The following is an 18,444-nucleotide window of genomic DNA, read 5'->3' on the forward strand; positions in this document are numbered from 1 at the left end:
ATGACAAACGTGTATTTTTCAAGCTAAAGGTGATTGTTCCTTAGAAAGATTTATATATAGGGGTGGTTTTTTGCTAGCTAATCAATTTCGATTGATCCATTATTCACTAATACATTTCCTGTGATCTCACTTTCAGGTTATTATAATGAAACCCAAAAATCTGCAGACACTGTGCTTTCTGAATGAAGCAAGCTTGCATTTGGATTGCCTGCTGTCTTCAGGGAAAATACCATGCTATGAAAGCAGAAGCAAACCTCTGGATTTCACAGTTTGTTATTGCCACAATTTATTGGCATTAACCTGCTTCAGATAGGTATATCAAGATTCAAATTGAATGCCATAGAGCAATTGCATTCTTTGACAATTCTTGCATTTCACAATGCATTTTGCCACTGAAGCAGCTATTTCCCATTTTGACAATTAAAGGAAAACAAGAGCAGAGAAGTGAAATGCTCTGTAACAAAGTTATTGCGCCTGTTTGCAGCACTTACCTTAACAGTTTACTCCTCTGTCCTTAGAATGAACATGAAAATACAAATTTGTTTCATACATACTTGCCTTTTAAGTGGCTGGTCCATTTCCTAAATTTCTGACATTCAAAGCTCTAATTATTATCATCACATCATGTTTTCAAAAACCTTCCCTTAGTTAGTGACTATTTGCATATAACCTTGAGAATATTATTTTTTTAACTTTCTATATCTCAAATTAACATACATTTCCACAACCTACATTCTTTATTAAAAGGTTTACAATTTCAGCAACCTATGTCTTAGAAACAACTTACTAGCTTAGAATAGAACAGAGTTTTATCATTCTATGATTTTCCATGTATGGTTCCTGCAAATAAAATGAATGTTTAAAACTATGTTTGACTTTCCAAAATAAATGTATAATAATTAACCACTAAATTCTTCTGCTCACCAGTTTATAAAAGGAAGGCTCCTGAAAAAAATTTTTAGCTCATTTAATTTCACTGCGTAAGCCCCACAAAGTAAACACACAGATGATTCTTTCCCTCGCTTCTAAACAGTGATAGGAATATCTATTTAAAGTGATTCTGCAAAACACTGATCACAGGTTTCTCATGACTGTTAACATTCTCAAATAACCTCGAGTTTTAAAAAATAATACAGATGTTTGATTCATCCCGAACAGATGATGCTTTGATTATGACACTTGGAAATCTAGTCTGTAGTTTCACATCCAAGCTTTCAAGAAATGGCAGGCCCTTCTGCACACCGTGGTTAATTATTACCCAAACATGATTACAAATCCCCCATTTATGTGGATTGTCTCACCCAAAGAGTTCAGAAAAGCAGTAGAAAAACTGACTGTTTTTGTATAATTTTCTGCATCTCTAAATTCAAATATGTGTCTCGTCTCTAAAGTAAAAACCTCTATATTGGTCTGTGATTGATACCTACGGTTTCATCATTGGCTTTATTCTTATTGAAAGTGTGAAATCCAGTGACAGGTAAAATGTCAACTTTTCTAATTATAAAGCAATTGGATTATCTCTCACCTGAGACTCAATTAAGAGAGGAAGAGGAAGATGAGGCTTGAATATTATTCAGGTCTTTAACATAGATGGAAATTGAAAATCAAGGCCTCTAAATACTTATGCGCTGAGCGAACTTGAATTAAAACTATGGCAAAAAGCCCCTTTAATAGCCTCTTTCCTGAGATACTCTGGCCCTTGAATTCTTACCACTTTGTCATCACAAAGAGACATGGTAAAAAGAAACTTAAAAATAACTGAAGTCTTCCTCATGCTTCCTCTACCATGGCGCCTCCCATCCTTGTCTGATTTGGAAGATGGTTAGAGAAGGTTGGAATTGGGGGATCTGTAGGAATCCATAAAATTACCTGTTGCACTGGAGGATAAGATGAAAAGTAGAGAGAATGCAAGGGTGGAGGAAGACTAATCCAAATTTAGGAGTGACCCCAAGTGAAAATGCCCCATGTGGACAGTGTTTTTTCATCTCTGGACTCCATCCCTAACATGTAGAATACTGCCCATTAACTTTGAGCTGCAAAACAGAAACTTTGCATTCATGCTAGGACAGGGCAAAGGGCAGGGAAATAGAGAGAAAGATGTGGACTTCCCTTGGAGATTTGGGGCACTTCTCAGAGAGCCCTAACCACTGCCAGAAAGGAGAGACCTACATGGGAAGATCTTCTCTTGAAGATTTTGTGCTGATTCTGGAAGCCTGAAAGCCAGTACTTTATCTTTCCCATCATCTCCTTTTTTTTTTTTTTAATTTATTTTTTTTATTAACATATAATGTATTATTTGTTTCAGGGGTACAGGTCTGTGATTCATCAGTCTTACACAATTCACAGCGCTCACCATAGTACATACCCTCCCCAACATCTCTTTCTTATGTCAGGTTTGTTTCCAAGCCATTACTCCTAAATTTGGCCAAGTTAAATTCACCAGAACTCTGACTTCTAAGGAAATTTGAACTGGTACTGAATGTTATCAGAGTTTTACATTTAATATTAATTCCCTTATTTTCTACCTTGTCAATTTCCTAGACTAACATAGAGGAAGCCTGTTTGCCAGTGGTTCCTACTGGGCAATTTTGTTCCCCTTGCCCCAGACTTTCGGCAATATCTGGCAACATTTTGTATTGTCATGACTATGGAGAAGGTGCTTCTGGCATCCAGTATGTAGAGAAAAGTGATACTAATAAATGTCCCATAATACACAAGGCAAAGAATTACCCAGTCCAAAAATGTCAGTAGCACCAAGGTTGAGAAACCCTGATCTAGACTAGACAGTAAAATGAGATTAACACTTAAAAGAATGTTGTTAAAATAAAAAACAGCTTTATACAGAATTTTCTTAAAGTAGAAACTCCTATGATAGCACAATGAATGTCTTTGTTTTGAAATGCGTATGGCTTAAACTTAAATGGATCATTAAATACTCAGAAGAATGGATGACTCCAATATATTTTCATAAATCTAACACTCAATTATTCTGCCAACGGTGACTCCAATTTTTAGAAAATGAGACTGTTCTCAGTATTCTAATGAGAATGACCTTGTACCTGGAGTCATCATTATATCCTATTTGTACACTAAGTATTTGCTCATCTGAGGTCCTTCTGGTTTCCTATAAAGCTAAGGGGTCTGATTTTAGTAACTTGGACTTACCTGAATTTTACTGCATATTGTTGTTCTAAATGGGTAAATATTTAAGAGAGAGAGAGACCTTCATCATGACCTGATCTACTAGGTCCCAACTGATTGGCTCAGAGCTGATATAAGGCCCTATTTGCAACTCTTTCTGTAGCTGTTCTTGCCAGCCATCTTGTTGGCCTGCCTTTTGTGTGGGGCTGATCTTCAAAGGCAGGAATTACCATATAAAAGACAACAAAATGCAAGATTCTCAATATAATAGACCTCAAATTTATAAGTTACAGCATATGGTTTCCTCAATATTTTCATCTTCAAAATGTAGACAATAAATACATCTTATATAATTTCGTGGTTATTAAATGACATCAGATATTTACATGAGCAGTGTGGTACTTCATTCAAGAGCATGAGCTTTGAAGTAAGACTGATCTAATTTGAATATTGACTCAGCTATGGCCTAGCTATGCAAAACCAAACCAGTTTTCTGGTATTTAATCGTTGGTAAATGGAGGTAATAATACCAATGTTAGCACAGATTGTTTGAGAATTAAAATGTAAGGAGATCATTAATTTATCTTTCAAAGAGGACACATTTGATGGTAAAATAGAGTAGTAGTAACGATTACAATAGAAAAGCAAGCGTAACTACTGGGTATTTACCCCAAAGATACAAATGTAGAGATCCGAAGGGGTACATGCACCCCAATGTTTATAGCAGCAATGTCCACAATAGCCAAACTGTGGAAAGAGCCAAGATGTCCATCAACAGATGAATGGGTAAAGAAGATGTGGTATATATATATACAATTGGATATTATGCAGCCATCAAAAAGAATGAAATCTTGCCATTTGCAACAACGTGGATGAAACTAGAGGGTATTATGCTGAGCGAAATAAGTCAATCAGAGAAAGACATGTATCATATGACCCCACTGATATAAGGAATTCTTAATCTCAGGAAACAAACTGAGGGTTGCTGGAGTGGTGGGGGGTGGGAGGGATGGGGTGGCTGGGTGATAGACTTTGGGGAGGGTATGAGCTATGGTGAGCACTGTGAAGTGTGCAAGACTGTTGAATCATAGATCTGTACCTCTGAAGCAAATGATACATTATATGTTAAAAAAAAAAAAGAAGAAGAAGAAGAAGAAAATAGCAGGAGGGGAAGAATGAAGGGGGGAAAATCAGAAGGGGAGATGAACCATGAGAGACTATGGACTCTGAGAAACAAACTGAGGGTTCTAGAGGGGAGGGAGGTGGGAGGATGGGTTAGCCTGGTGATGGGTATTAAAGAGGGCACGTTCTTCATGGAGCACTGGGTGTTACACGCAAACAATGAATCATGGAACACTACATCAAAAACTAATGATGTAATGTATGGGGATTAACATAACATAATTAAAAAAAAAGAAAGAAAAGCAAGCGTAAACTGGGACTACCCCAGGTGTAAGTAGGAATATGTGGTCAGTCTACTTAAATGAGGTATATATATATATATATATATATATATATATATGTGCTTAGAACATTTTGATCAAGGAAGACAGTTTGCAAGAAAATAATCCTCTTTGAAATGTGAATACTGTTGTGATAAACTAGGCTGGCTCCTTATTTGACTGGCTCTTAGGCACAGTCTTACAGCATCTGACTTAAATCTATATCATTTTAAAAAACAATGATTACAAAGTGTTGAATGACACCTGGGTTTCCCAGAAAGATCAAAAGTCTCAAGTGGTAAAGTACTACAGCAGTGTTTCCCAATTTGTGTTACAAAGAACTCATGGATATTGTATTAAAAAGGGGCTCTGTAAAAAAAAAAAGAGGGGGGGAGGGGCTCTGTGATCAAGTGACATTAGAAAGATCTATTTATTTTAGTCCCTTTTAGAAATAAATAAATCAATATAGTTTGAAAACTACTGACTTATACTTTGTGTAAATATAAGCTGGCCTCATTTCCCACTTAATGGGAAAAGAAAAACTGGCTGAAGGATGCCTGCAGTGATGTGTTCCAATGGAGCCTGAAACCTAAGTTTAATGGGAAACTGTGTCAAGACCAATTAAAGATGTTTGCCACGGATGGATGGTGTCGGGGGGTGACAGGAGTGGTGGCATGCTCAATACTTATTTGGCATTCAGGATTTGCACTTGGTTAGCATAAGGTGAAATATTACATTCTGACTTTTGCAAATAACCAAAGTCAGTTTCAGTCAGAATGAAGATTACTTGTCTTCAAGCAAATGAATTAGTAAACATGTCTCTGAACAAAACACTGTAATTTCTGTATAATTCTTTGTACATCTTCAAATCAACATCAAGCTTGGTTCTACGCAGAATTGGAGTGAGACCATTCGGAAATGTTGTGCACTGAAATGTAGCAAACACTGAAGCAATTTCTGTGTCCATGGAAACTAGTGGGATAGTTTTTCTCAGCCTTTTTGCCCTGTATGGTAATAAGTGACTCTTAGAGAGAGAGAAACTAGCTCTCAGCAAATTAACCAACAATTTCTTATGGATTGTCTCTTTCATTTCTCAAGGTGCAGATGGACAGGATATATCAACTCTAATAAAGGTGGTACAATTTTGCTCCTAGCACTTCCTCTTTTCTTCATTTGAGCAAAGGAAGGACAAGGGATTCCAGGAAGCATAAACTGATGCTGCTTTGGAATTCATACCTGGCACTTAGTGAAAACAACTACAGTCATGCCAAGGAGCCTTAAGCATCCTAACAAAACACTGACAATTTGTCACAATGTTATAAAATGAGGTGTTCTATAAATCAGACATAGCAAGTCATGCCCAGTACCTCACAGATCCTCTGTATAGGCAGACTTGGGAAATCCCAGCAGATGACCTTCATGAACAGTGACATTGAAGGACATAGGAACCTTCCTCACAATCACCATATGTTCTCCTCAGCCTGGCTTCTCTCTACTATGGTACCTTGACTGTGATGTTTTTATTTTATTTTATGTTATTTTTTATTTTATTTATTATGTTATTTTATCATGGTAAGTACACTTAACATGAGAAGCAAGAATAGCACTCAAGATAGAGAATATACCTATTGCAAAGACCCCAAGATCAGAATGAACCACACATTTTCTGAAAATGGAAATACCACTTTTATGTTCTGAATTATGTCCTCCCAAAAATTCATTTTGACATCTTAATCCCCAGTGCCTCATAATGTGACCAAATTTGAAGATAGGGTCTTTATAGAAGTACTTAAGTTAAAATAAGGTCCTAAACCAGTAGGACTAGTGTTCTTATAAAAGATGAAATTTGGACACAGACATATATGGATGGAAGATGATGTGAAGACAGAGGTAGATGACGGCCATCTACAAGCCAAGGAGAGAAGCCTGGAAGAGATCTTTTCCTCAAGGCACTCAGAAGAAACCAACTGCTGGGCAGCTTAATCTCCAATTTCTAGCCACCAGAACTGTGAGAAAATAAATTTCTATCATGTAAGCCATCCGATCTGGATACTATGTTATGGCAGCCATGGCAAACTAATATAGTCAGTGTGGCCGGGATGCAGTGGGTAAGGGTGAGAGACATGGGATGATTTTATAGTGGTAAGTAGGAGAAACATCATGTAAGAAGTTTGAGTTTTATTCTAAGTACAGTGAGAAGCCATTCAAATGTTTTAAGCAGAACAATTCATTCTCACTGCAGAACAGAAAATGGATTGCAGAGAGTCAAGAGTAGTGACAAGGTGACCAGTCAGGGGGTTTGTGAGGTATTCACAAGATGGTGGTGGCTTAGACTAGAGTGATAATTGAAGTATTTTTAGACATATTTTGGTGGTAGAGGCAATAACACTTGCTGATGGAGTTGATGTCGGGGTAAGAAAAAAGAATTTGGGTGATGCCTGAATGTTCTGACTTGACAAATTTGGTAGATGACAGAATTTGCCAAGATGAAGAAGACAAGAGGATAAGATTTGGTGGGTTGTATGACATTGGACAAGGTAATTAATGTAATTCTCAGTTTCCTCATGGGTAAAATGGAGCGAATAGTATGCCATTTCACTGGATAGTTGTGAAAATTAAATAAGCTATACTTATGAAACACCTAAAACTTAGTAAGTGCTCAATAAACATTGAATTATCATCAACATCATCATCTTTACTCAGTTATCTTGAAATACAACAAGCAATTAGGTAAAGCTGGATTCAGCGTCATCAGGAACATTATAATCAAGATGGTAATATTTCTCCTCCTACTAAATACAGAAGATAAAATTTTATTTAAAAATAAATTTCGGATTATATATCTAAGGTCCTTTAATCCATGGAGGCCTGTGTCATATTCTGACAAAGTTAAGCTTTAGACCCTTGTGAATGTAGAATAGTTTGAGGAAGTTTTCCTGATGTTTTTGTTTACCTTCCTAAAAAACTTACCGGAGGCTATCATGAGTCTTCAGAACCGGGGTGCCTGGGTGGCTCAGTCGGTTAAGCATCTGCCTTCAGCTTGGATCATGATCTCAGCGTCCTGGGATCGAGTCCCGCATCGGGCTTCCTGCTCAGCGGGGAGTCGGCTTCTCCCTCTGCCTCTCCCCCAGGCTTGTGCGCTCACGCGCTCTCTCTCTCTCTTTCTAATAAATAAATAAATAAATAAAATCTTTGAAAAACACACATGAAAAATAGACTAAGTGTGCTAGATGTGGACTTAGCATCCATTTTCATCCCCTTCTATGAAACCCCCTGTATTAAAAGGGCTGGAAGGCAAACCATGAATTTGTCAGTCTCCCCAGCAGGAAGGGGCTATGTGTGATATACATTCCACCAATGAGATAGTTTCTTGGGAGATCTGGAAGATGGAGGTGAGACAGAGAGCACCTCCTGCTGCTGTGGAAACAGGCCATTACGGTAGACCCATGTTGGTCTCTGTGGTCAGTGGGATCCTCATCTGAGGCTCTGGTCACCAGCCTCAGGAGCTTGAGACAGAGTGGCATCAGTAATGGTAGCAGGCACAAGCTGCTTTCTGACCACTGGATTTTAGCTACAGTCATGTTAACCTGAATTAACTTCTCTTAGCTCTCTGAAGGATCTTATAAGGTCTTAATTCCCTGTATTACATTCTTTTTTGACTGAAATGTCTAGAGTGGCTTCTGTTTCTTATGGATCTCTGACTGGTACATTGAGTCACATCAAGAGTCTAATTTAATTCGGTTTTTCTCTAACAAGAATTTTATCTGATAATGTATTTCTTAACCGAAATATTTTCACCTATTTATCCTGCTGCGCAATTCGCATTTCAATCACTCAATTCACATTTCAGGTACTTATTTGATGTTTTTTAAATGAATAAATATCAGGTCACTTTCTGGGTTACCCAATTCATAAAATAATGACATTCCTCCTGGCATAAGTTCAACTTCCAAGCCAATCTAATACAAGATTCCAGTTGCCCAGGTGTCTATAATCAATATAAAATCCTTTTGAACTTTATCTAATCTAAGCATATATATAGTAACATAGCATAATTTTAGCTAGCTTACATGCCACTGGAGCAACCAAAGCTTTATTCATCGACTACCTAGTTGTAGAATTTAGATTCTCCTTAAGTTACTTCTCAAGAATATTTAGTTAAATAAAATGACCCTCATTAAACTCATTTTTCATCAAAATCAAAAAATACCAAATTACAAATTCAGGAAGAATTTCACTTACATCTACAATCAAGGCACCAGCATTAAATTATTCATTGGTTAGTTCTTCTTTTGTTAGCTCTCTTCTTCACATAAAAATTTTAGATTATGTTGAATATGATTATTTCCTCTTTAAATATGTTCAACCCCCATTATTAATAATCTTATAATCTGACTTAATCATACTCTAAAGGTTCAGATTGCAGAAAAACAAACTTTAGAAAACCTGGCACCAAAGGAAACATTATCAGGTCTGTGGCTGGGTTATACTTTCTCAGCTTTGAAATATAGTGGATACACAAAAGGAAACAAATGGGGGGAGTTGATGAATTGAACACTGCTAACGGGTGACCCTGCTAGTGTGAGTAACAGTATCATTTGCTCAGATCTATTTTCCTTCCTAGACTGTGAGGCTGAGCGGAGTAGAGCATGCCTGACATCAGCGCTTGAGACAGAGTCTTGTCTATTGGATGCAGTGGTCCCCAGAGGAGACTCAAGCCAGCCTTCTGACCCGTCCTATTCACCTTGGAATTAGATGCTACTGTTTTCTTAAGACTAAGGGCCATTACAGATTTTATGAAGAAACAATAGACAGCTGGGAATAAGCTCTTCTTGAAATGATGCTAGTTACCTGGCAGGCGCTGAGGACCATAGTTTGATGTCCCCCAAGGAAAGGGCATGACATTATCAATGTTACCAGAAAAGTAGGCACTAATCATTTGGTACACTTTTAACTTTGTTTTCCACAGAGAGGGGAAGCATTAGATTGGGCAGCATGCTCAGCCTCCTTTATTAGAAATACACTGAACTTTTACCTTTAAAATATCTGTACTCTTCTTCTTCAGCCAGCAATCCCATCTTCATGATAGCTCTCACCGTTCCTAAAACATCTCTGTAGTTATTTGGAGGAACGCCATGATAATATATCACATGTGCTTCTGCTGTGTCTTCTGCTAGTAGCTTTGTGAAGACACTGCTCCTCCTAAGATGACTGCCACCCACAGGTGACCCACTTGATTCTCAGCCAAAATTTCATGGGAATAAAAGAAGATGCCCTTTACCCAATTTGGTGTGGCATTTGGTCACCTGGACCCAGAAGATTCTCTACTTTTATTTAAAGTTTTCCCATGGTTTGTGTAAACATAGTAACTTCACCTGCTATGAAAAACCAAGCCCCTAGGGAGTCAGAGGCCATCCCCTTCCTTCCATTGTCCTTACATAAGAGGATCTCCTGTTATAGTTTTTTCCTCTCAAAATTTGTATCTTCTAATTCCTTGTTTTAAGATTATTTGTGTTTGTCACTGGCATTCCTTCTAGTACTGATAGCTGACGGGTAACATAGAAGACAAAGCCCAATCTTGCTCTTTTATGAACTTGAGCATTGTTTTAATCCCTGAGAAGTTGATCATTTTAGTTTGGTGCCATAGGCTTTACCTTCCTGCAGCAAACATTTGTCACATTTGGTGATCCACTATCTGGCTCTTCCCTCTTCCTATTGGCACTGTCATCATTCTTTTGAGAAAATTCCCAATTGACTATAGTTTTAACAAGAAAGAAATTCCAACTTTCTCAGGTGGCAGATTCTTCCTCAGTTCACTCTTGGCACAGTCAGGTTCCTAAATTCAAGCAGACATTCATTCCTGAGATGCTGATTCAATGCTTGAAGTCAGACTAATCTTGGGGTGGGAGCAGACTAGAAGTCAGATTGTTCCTGTAGCATGACCTTGGCTGCAGTTCTGCCTGCTTCTCCCCCAGAGGACCCCTGATTCCCATCCATTTTCCTAGCCCAGTCCTCCAGTCTCCTATTTATTAAGTCACTTCCCAGTATCTTCCCAGTAAATTCCCATCTGCTCTAGATACTCTAGATTGTAGAAATCAAAACCACATAGATTTTGGATTGAACGTATCCCCACAAGAGATATGAAGTCTTAACCCCCGGTACCTATGAATGTGACCTTATTTAAAAAGGGTCTTTGGAGTAATCAAGATAAGGTGAAGTTGTACTGGAGTAGGGTGGGCCCTTAATCCAGTACGAATTGTGTCCTTAGAGAAGAGGAGAGACACACATAAGGAAAGAATACCGTGTGAAGACACAGAGACATGAGACAAGAGTGTCTTTGAAGTGCTGCAGCCACAAGCCAGGGACCGCCAAGGACAGCTGACAAATCACCAAAGATAGGAAGAGCCACGGAAAGATCCCCCCTCGAGGTTTCAGAGGGAGCGTGGCCCCGGCAACATCTTGATTTCGGACTCCTGGGCTTCAGAATTATGATAGTGTATACTGAGGTCTGTTTAAAGCCCCCAGTTGGTGGTACTTTGTTACAGCCTAGAAAATATATAATTTCCAATCTCACTAATGACAATTATGTACCATTGGTTATGCTATTCGCTCAAGAAACTCATTATATATCTATAACACAGAAATACTTTCCTAGAAAACTGGTCATATAATGTTTTTCGCCTGCCCAACCCCAAATTTTGCATACAATAAACCTATAAATAAGAATCCAATTAATACATGCAAATGAACAGCAAGCATTGGGCAGAATGGGATTACCCTAAGAACTTAAGTATTTTCTGTCTTACCCTCTTCTCCCCAATACTTTTCTCATCTTGTTATCCACTCATGAATAAAATGTCCCTCATACCAACAACCAGGACACTTTCTGAATGCTCTATAAATATTTACCAAAATAAAATAACTCAAGTCCTTGACAAACCAAGAGTTACATACTATACAATAACCCAGGAGTTTTAGGAGATCTGGATTTTCACCATGACAACACTACCACCAACCCTGAAATGGATATAAATAAGGAATGCAGGTGTGACATTTTTTCAGTTCTATTCACATTCAGTGTACTGTGAATGATTAAGATCAGTAAAATGGAAGTATATTAAAACAAAAAGGACAAAGAGATATTCATTACATGAGGATGTACAAAAGGAGCTTAAATAGTATGTGCAACTGTCTTATCAGCTGACCAGACAACAATCATACAATTAAAGTGGCCAGTGATTAGATTTTTAAACTTCTTTGAAGTTTTGTTAGATTTTATTTGACAAAGTCCGATGTGACTGTAGAATACTAAGTAAACAAAAATGAGTGTTATAGGTATTACGCTGGCATTTTTATTCGATTACTGGGGTTTTCATTATACATTAGCTCCTCAGTCATTTCAAAATTCCTCGAATTTCTTTCTGATACTGTTATTTGATTTAGCAACTGGATAAAAGCAGCTGAAAGCATTTCTTGGTCTTAAATTAGAGTTGGCCATGACAAATGTTCCTATAAGAATATAGGATGAATCCCACACATTTATCACAGCATCTGGGCCATGTTTGTTTCTGTAGGACAGAGGAGAGGGTAGGAAGAATTCTTATGTTGGTAAACTGGAAGTCTAAGAATTACACTTGCCATCTGGGACTGATGAGAATACTGGTCTGTTCTTCCCACTTAATTACCAAAATGAATTATCATCATGCAAAGACAATGATCTTGGTGATCAAGACTTAAGTAAAGCCAGTAAGACTAAATACTTGCATTTAAATGTAGTTGTATTTATTTCTGTAGCACTGAACAAGCTTCTTGAGGTCTTGAGAAAAAAAATTCATGCACCCATTTAGCCTATACAAACAAGAAGAAGTTACATAAACCCAACATAATTAAAGCAATTTATATAGGGCATAAACTTCATGATGTTTTACAGTCAACTTGTAAGTAAAGAAGGCAACTAACAGAAATAACTTCTCCCAGCAAAAACACTTATGTGGTTTGCAGAGTTCCAAAATACCAATCTTTAAATATGTACTATTTCACCAAAGTGCCAAAAGACGAATAGCAAACTAAATAGAGTAAAATATGGCCTCAATTTAAAGATTTGGTAAGGAACTAAAATGAAGACCTAGTTTTATATGTGCTGTTATAAAGAATCAGCTTACTTTCTCCAGCATTATAATTTCATTAACTCCATTAGGGAATCCAATTTCAAACAAAAAACTTAGGTTCACCCAAAACTATTGGACAATTAACTCAATGGTAATACATCCAGTATTAAATCTTCTGAGTTCCAGAAATACTCAAACTTTTCCACTGCAGAATCTTCCCTTTTTTATAATAGAAATAGTATATTTTTAAGGCCAGATGGGCAACCAAGAAGCATGCTAAGTGCCTGAGGTCATAAGCAGAACAGGCACTCTCAAGTGCTGCCTCTTAGGAAAATAGCACTAAATCAGGTTTCTGCCTATTTGCCAAGTATCTGAGTAAACCTTAGCATAGAGACGCACACACGCAGTCCTGTGTTGAGCAGATGTCCATCAGCAATTTTTCAAGGCATGTGCTCTCAGGTCCCAAAACTTGCTTTTATAGAATTGTTACAACAGTAAACATTTGCCCTGGGCACCAACTTGACACAATTCTTTTTGACAAGAGTTTCACTGGAGCAATGAAGAGAACAGATAGGTATGATTCTTGCCTAATAGAATTTCTTGGTAGCTCAGTTGGAATGATATGGATAAAACTAGTAGTAGATGCAACTAATTTTCTGATCTGCATCCCAAAACAGAATAACCAGCTGCTTTTTAGAATTGAGTGTCAAAAACATTTTTATTAGCAGTACTCTCTCTAACACGAGTTGTAAGGATACTAATCATCTTAACGTTCACAGTAATTTATTTTAACCCAAGAATCTTCATCTCTGGAAAGCATCCTTACCTCTGCAGAAGGGAGTGGTCAGGTCATTCAGAGGAAACCCTTAGCCAAGGGTCTACACAGGTAAGCACATCCAGATTTAATTCTGGAATAAAGGATGGAAGGCCTGGCTTTAGTGGACATGAGATTAAATTCTAGAGGAACTACACTGGAGGGGGGACATTTTCAAAGCAGCCATCCTAAAACCAGTTTTTAAATCTCTAGTCTTCAAACCACCCGTAATATGCACCTTTTTTTTTTTAATCAAGAAAGGGGTCATTTAAATGCTAAAAGCTGCTTTCCTGATGCCTCTTCACAGTTCTTCCCTCTCAGAGTGAAAATATTCTGTCCTGATGAACCCAGAGAGGAAGAAGTGAGCAAAACCCAGGAGCCACTTTAGTGCAATTTATATCTGCCTTGCCAATTGGTGAACCAGTTCGCTACTTTCTAGAAGCAGATGAAATGCTGCAGGTGTCTGCGGGCTGAGCATCCCTCTCAGACATGCTGGCCTTATGGTGTACTTAGATTTAGAGCTGAGTCAGAGATCTCAGATGCTTTCTCCTGATGGGAATATATTAGAGTTGGAATGTTGCTATTACCATCTTGGGAAGGAGAACCGGGCTTATAGGCAGAAAAGCCATCTATCTTCTTCCCACCCAGAGCCAGCATCTCATCCCTTCTGTCCTCTCAAAGAGGCTGGAGGTGGGGGGTGCTCTTCCTAAAAACTGCTCTTAATCTTAGAGAAAAAGAAGGATTTACTTGGTAAATAGTGTGTGACACACTTTGAGGAAAAGATTTAGGAAATATGCTTGAAAAAAATATATCAGAAATAGCACATATTCTGCACAGCCTCAGCTGTGGGACTGAGATCAGTCACGACTCTCAGACACATTTTCCTTAAGCCACACATCTTATGAAAACAGACAGCCCAAAAGAGCAGAGTGATTTGGGTACAGATGCCAATTTCAGAGAAATAAATGGATGAGATTTAATGAACTATTTGCGAAAACTCTCAGGCCTCAACAGAAGAACTTAAAGGCTAAAACTAGCCAAAACGCATGACTTAGAAAACATAGTAACAGTGTGGCAGGCACAGAGGCGCACTGCTCAGGTCGCCCTTCAAGAGAGAACCTGCTGCAAAGAGCTGGTGAGCTGCCAACTCCAGATGTGCCCTCCGCAGGAGCCCCGGCCTCACTGGGAGGCCACACCCCTCCCGGCTGCTCCCAGCCAATATCTGAGCCTGGCGGGGAGGGGCGGGGCGAGGGGCGGGGTCTGGACACTAGTGATTTCTGCCCCAGGCAGGACTCCTCTACTGGACAACTTTTGCTTTGGGCAGCCCATCAGCCTCGCTGAGACTTTCTGGGAGTGGCACTGCAGTCTTTGACTCTTCCAACCTTACTCATTCTTTCTTGCCCTCTCCACCTGTGTGAGGCATGCAGTACATTCTATAGTCTCTCCCTACCTCTTTAACTTGCACAGAGCCCCCCCCCGCCCCCGCAGCCCCAGTAAATCTCTTGCACCTCTAATTCCGTCACGATATTAACCTTAAAAACAAAACTGCCAGTTATTTTATCAGCAAAAATGGGTTTCTTTGGGAATAGCAGAGAATTGCAATGCAGGACAAGCAAGCTAGGGCAAAACCATAGACACGCCAGAGAACAAAGGAGAGGATAGCTATTTTATAGAGGAAAGGGGGAAGCTTGGAGGGGCTGTTATAAACAAAAAGTCCATTGGAGTAAACTGGAAGTTCAAAGTATAGTGACTTTTCATTGGCTGAGTTGTGACAGTTTCTCACGAGCTGAGTCGTTGCTGTGGGGGTGGGGGAACCTTACTTCCTCCTGCTGGGGTCTCTTCCTGTTAGGGTCTGTAGTTGACAATGAGTGGTACAGTGTGAGAGTTCTCCCTGCTAGCCTCTCAACTCTATTTTAAATGAGGCTTCTTTTTATTAAATTTCATAGTAGCCACTTACTAGAGGACCTGAACTGATGCCAATAAATATATAAATTAATACAGTTTATGGTTTATCTTGCTGGAAGCTGAAAATGTAAATGAATGTTAGCCATTTCAACCATGTAGAGAGCAAATCACCCTCTCTCCCCTCTACAGAAGCATATACCATTTCCTCACTTTAATTTCTTTTGTAAAGTTTGCTTTCCCATAACTATTTCAAATAGAACCTTGCCTTTTCCTGGTCTTCCTACAGTATCCATTGCCCCATATTTCTCTCTAGCTCAAAGTAAAATATGTTCTGTTGATATTGATACAGAAGTTATATGGATAGGGAGCAAATCGGCTTCTTCTAATAGACTTTGGCATTATTCAGGAGTAGGTATTCCTTAAGAATAGCTCTTCACACTAGATACTTATAATTCTAAACTGCCATGCTTTCTGTTTTTCAGTACTTGGAAGTGAGGTATGTGCACATTTTCAAGTTAATTTAACCTAAATAACCTTGGCTTCAGAGGTATGTAATATCCCAAAGCTTATAATTCATTTGAACACAACTGTCAAACAAAGTCAGCATTAGGACTCACCCAGGATTGTAAATGTGCTATTGGAAAGAACTTCTGGAGACAGTTCCATATTGCTTTAACAATAATTTTTCAAGCTTCCATTCACTCCAGATTTGTCTACATCACCACCCTCCCTTTCCTGGATGGTTCAGGACTCTAAATTATCCATTTGCATCACTTCTATACAAATTCTTATTTTTTTTGTAAACAGAGAGAATGGAACCTGTAGGCTAATCAACCTCCCCACAATGCTGTAGAAACTGAGAATAAATTTTTATTAGAGGGCAGAGTGGGAGGAGAGAGAGAAAGAAAGTGCTTGCTCCATCCCCTGAGCACCATCTGCATTCGAGGGCACAGACAGTGCCCACCTAGAGAGCACTTCTGCCCACAGATGAGCCCACACGCCTCACCACTGACAGCTGTGTGAGGAGGAAATACTAAAACTGAGGAAAACATGGAACTCACTTTAAGACTGCACATATTGGTCATTAGAAGATGCAGAATAAGCCCCCAAGGAACAGAAATATGAGGCTCATTTTAAGTTTTAAAATCAGCCACTAACTCCGCTAGCAAAAATGAGAGTTTTTCTTTTTTAAAGCCTATAGAATCTTTAATTCCCAATCTGTTCAGAGACTTACCTCCCTTTACAAACCAACAAAAATAGATATGCAGCCAACCTCTGAAACTCAGTGTAAGAAATAGAAATCACTGCTGTAGAGCTTCTTTGCAAAATCAACATCTTAAATTAGGTATGAGGAAGTAAGTCACCTTCTCTATCCTTTACGAAAGGAGAAACGGCAAGATGCTGTCTGGAGTTGATATGAGAAAGCCCACTTTTCCTGACTTTGAAGCAGGAAGGGTATCACTAGCAGATAAATGAAAAGCCTGAAGGAAATTGATAGAAGAGGAAGAAAGCGGGGATTGGGAAAGGAAGAAAAGATAAAGGAATGTTAGATTAGTGTAAGTAAATCCATACTTGTTTTCTACTGCTAAAATGACATAAAAACACATTTAGACCATGTTGGGTAACCACATTATTTATAAAATGATTTTGGCATTCTAACGATCTATAACAAATTCATCTGGGGCTTTAAATTTTAAACTACCTACCCTTGTTTTGATCATTATGCTACCTAGTTTTTATTTCTCTAGAAAATTGCTGAAATGTATCCCAGAAAGGCATATTCTTCATCTTGAAGGGGAAAAAAAGATCCAGAAATAAAGTCAGCATCTAAGTCCTTATTCTGAGTCAACAGCAGATCTGCAACTAGGACTCAGAACTACGTCTTGTTAGACTAGGAGAGAGCAATAGGATGACTCAATAGAGAGAGACAAACATTAGGGACAATCACAAGCTACTTCATTACTAGAGCAATTGTGCCCTATGTATTGTCTCAGTCCCTCATGTAAAATTGGCTCCTGGTAGCGGTCCCTCCTATTCATTAGCTCTTTGTGGACACCAGCAGTGGGTACAGTTGGCTTCCGGCTAAGATCTCTATAACCTAAGATAGTACAGACATGAATATTGATGCAAAGTTGAAAGATCTGTGGGAATTATCATTGCCATTTTTTAATTGTTTTTTCTAAATATCGATATATCAGAACTAAAAACTATCCTCTTCACTAAACTTCTAAACTTGATTCTATGCTAGTTGATAATAAAATGAGCTGCTTTCTGGCAAAATAATTCATGATAAGATGGTGAACAATCATTTCCCATTTGGAAAAACTGAAGGCATTATTTGGTCAGTCATATGCTATCTTTCCCTTGCTTCATTAAGCCTTAACTCTTCCCACTACCTATGACCTGGCCAAATTCTCCTTCTATGTAAGTTTATGATTACATCCTTAATAGGATCTGAATTTTTCGAGTACCACGAGAGTCATCATAAAGCATTCAATAAATAATTTTGAGTACCAGTAACGCCAAATATACAGACCATCATCAGAAGACTGGAAGGACACATTTATGTTAATTGGATTGCAGACCTTGGACCCTTTCCTATTATTAGTCCAGTAGCAAAAATTGATTTATCAAAGTAATTGTTAATCATTGGAATTATCTGAACAATTATTAACTAATAATAATCTCAATTATTTGATAATGATTAATAGCATTATTAGTAGTTATAATTTATCATCATAAATTCTCCATATTCCAAAAGAAAGAGGTTCCAGAAAGGAAGGGTCAAGAGAAGTGGGGATGAGAATGATCTAGAAACCATACACTTTGAGAAACAATCCATGAGAAATGGAACATTTGATGCATGAAAGAAACCTAAATACAGGGAAAATCTTAAAGACAAGCCATATCCACCTCACACTTCTGCCTAACTCTTGTTCCATAGCTACATGCTCATCACTCGTTTTAAAGTCAAGGGCTTCAGGTCTATTTTTACAAGATCTGCTGATCTAGAACCACTTTGTGCTTTCTACCT

General features: G+C 38.3%; 1 protein-coding gene across 3 annotated transcripts in view; it reads left to right on the forward strand.

Annotated features, from left to right (window-relative positions):
* BANK1 (B cell scaffold protein with ankyrin repeats 1) overlaps positions 1-865 on the forward strand; it is a 307,010-nt gene extending 306,145 nt beyond the window's left edge. For all 3 annotated transcript variants that reach the window (XM_036095806.2, XM_036095807.2, XM_036095808.2), the window contains one exon: positions 137-865. The gene's annotated coding sequence lies outside the window, so the exon portion shown is untranslated. The remainder of the gene's footprint in view (positions 1-136) is intronic.
* Positions 866-18,444: the final 17,579 nt, after the last annotated feature.

Source organism: Halichoerus grypus, chromosome 3, assembly GCF_964656455.1.
Source record: "Halichoerus grypus chromosome 3, mHalGry1.hap1.1, whole genome shotgun sequence".
NCBI lineage: Eukaryota > Metazoa > Chordata > Mammalia > Carnivora > Phocidae > Halichoerus > Halichoerus grypus.